This window comes from Zeus faber, assembly GCF_960531495.2.
Source record: "Zeus faber genome assembly, chromosome: 12".
NCBI classification, from domain to species: domain Eukaryota; kingdom Metazoa; phylum Chordata; class Actinopteri; order Zeiformes; family Zeidae; genus Zeus; species Zeus faber.
This window is the reverse complement of record NC_137196.1, coordinates 27916345-27918844: the sequence shown is the minus strand read 5'-3', so window position 1 is coordinate 27918844 and position 2500 is coordinate 27916345. Positions and strand designations below refer to the sequence as shown.

Below are 2500 nucleotides of genomic sequence, written 5' to 3'. Positions count from 1 at the left end.
TTACACCATCAAATATCTGCGACCTCATTGACAGAGATTTACGGTTCAGGTCATAAAAAAAAAACTGATCAATTATAATATCCAAAATATCTCCAAACCTTAATAATGTTAGTCAGGATACTGTAACACCAGTGGAATTAATAATATTTTTTATTTTTTTTGAACAAAAACATTATTGATAATAATAATTTACCCGCGTTGTTTTCTTCAAAGGTTACTTTCGGTGTTGACAGCTTTTGCCCGGCAGCTCCGCGGTGAGGGCTCCCAGCGCATTGTGCAGCTGCTGTCTCAGTCTGTAGAATTACTCTCGGTAACAGCAAAACAAACTATTTCTCTCGCCTTGTTCCAGAAATCAATATCACTTAGCTACACTCAACCCGAGGCGGCTGAGGCTTCGCGCCGACCCCTTCTCCGTCCGTCCCACCGCATCAGACGGCTAGCTCGGCCGTTTCTCTTATTCTTCGACCGTGACTCATATTTAGCCACATGCGGATCTATGTTCAGATTTCCGGGGAATTTACTGAGGAAATAACAATATAACAGCAGCCTGAAATGTGTCAGCCTCTCCTGAAGACACGATTTGGAAAAAAGCACTAATTGGAGTTGATTGTGTCTATTGCATGCAGGCAAACAACTTGTTAAACGTGATTTAAATTTGTTTATCCGTGTTGTTTTTTTGTGTGTTTTTACTTTATTTTACTATGGCCAAGACAACCTTTATTAGTGTAGTGCAACTAGTAGCACATTATTCAACTAGATTATTCACATTATTCAACTGGATTATTCACATTATTCAATGATTATTTACATTATTCAACTGGATTATTCACATAATTCACATTATTCAATGATTATTTACATTATTCAACTATTATTCACATTATTCAAATGGTTATTCACATTATTCAACTGGATTATTCACATTATTCAACTGGATTATTCACATTATTCAACTGGGTTATTCACATTATTCAACCATTATTCACATTATTCAACTAGATTATTCACATTATTCAACTGGGTTATTCACATTATTCAACCATTATTCACATTATTCAACTGGATTATTCAACTGGGTTATTCACATTATTCAACTGGATTATTCACATTATTCAACTGGATTATTCACATTATTCAACTGGGTTATTCACATTATTCAACCATTATTCACATTATTCAACTGGATTATTCACATTATTCAACTGGGTTATTCACATTATTCAACCATTATTCACATTATTCAACTGGATTATTCAACTGGGTTATTCACATTATTCAACTGGATTATTCACATTATTCAACTGGATTATTCACATTATTCAATGATTATTCACATTATTCAACTGGGGTATTCACATTATTCAACTGCATTATTCACATTATTCAACTGGATTATTCACATTATCCAACTGGATTGTTCAACTGGATTATTCACATTATTCAACTGGATTATTCACATTATTCAACGATTATTCACATTATTCAACTGGATTATTCACATTATTCAACGATTATTCACATGATTCAACTGGGGTGTTCACATTATTGAACTGCATTATTCACATTATTCAACTGAATTATTCACATTATTCAACAATTTTTCACAGTATTCAATGATTATTCACATTATTCAACTGGATTATTCACATTATTCAACTGCATTATTCACATTAATCAACTGGGTTATTTACATTATTCAACTGAAACCATTCACACACGACAGAAGAAGACAAATTACAACAATGATCAGATTTTACGAACAGAGCCATGTAAAAGCAGCCGTAGTGCAGACTACATTTAGAGGTTTTCAGAACCACTTGTTCATCGCCCTGTGCCGATCAAAGGGTGTCGCGGGAAAGCGGCGACGCACCGTGAGCAGACAATACCGCCGCACGCACTGTCACGTTCTGGCCGCCGTCACAATCTGCAGCGAGCACTGTGCTTTTGGAACTATCAGGTGCTCCATAGTGGTTCTGCGCCCCGGGACTCTGAACCCATCGCAGAAAAACAGACAGATGTGTTCACTGGTTTACCAGGAAAATGTTTTCACTGTGATGACACCAGTCAGTACATCATATGTACAATAGCATGAGCAGTTACTTAGCAACAACCAGGAAGTCTGGAGCTGAAACGGCTGCCACTCAATGCAACAATGGCCATGGACATATACACACACACACACACACACTGTATGTATATATATATATATATATATGTATGTACACAGGCATATATATATTTATATACACACACACTGTATGTACATATATATATATATATATATATATATATATATACTGTATATATATATGTGTGTGTGTTTGTGTGTGTGTATATACAGTGTGTGTACATACATATATATATAATTGTATATGTATATACAATTTATACAATTTATTTATATTTATATACATATATATATGGTTCTAAGTATAACCGGATTAACTAGCTGGCTTCCAGGGGCCTAGTAGAGCCTCTAGAGGGTGTGTGTGTGTGTGTG

General features: G+C 35.1%; 1 protein-coding gene across 1 annotated transcript in view; it reads left to right on the top strand.

Annotated features, from left to right (window-relative positions):
• tox (thymocyte selection-associated high mobility group box) overlaps positions 1-2500 on the top strand; it is a gene marked incomplete at both ends in the record, with an annotated part of 48964 nt that overhangs the window by 19819 nt on the left and 26645 nt on the right. The gene's annotated exons all lie outside the window — the stretch shown is intronic.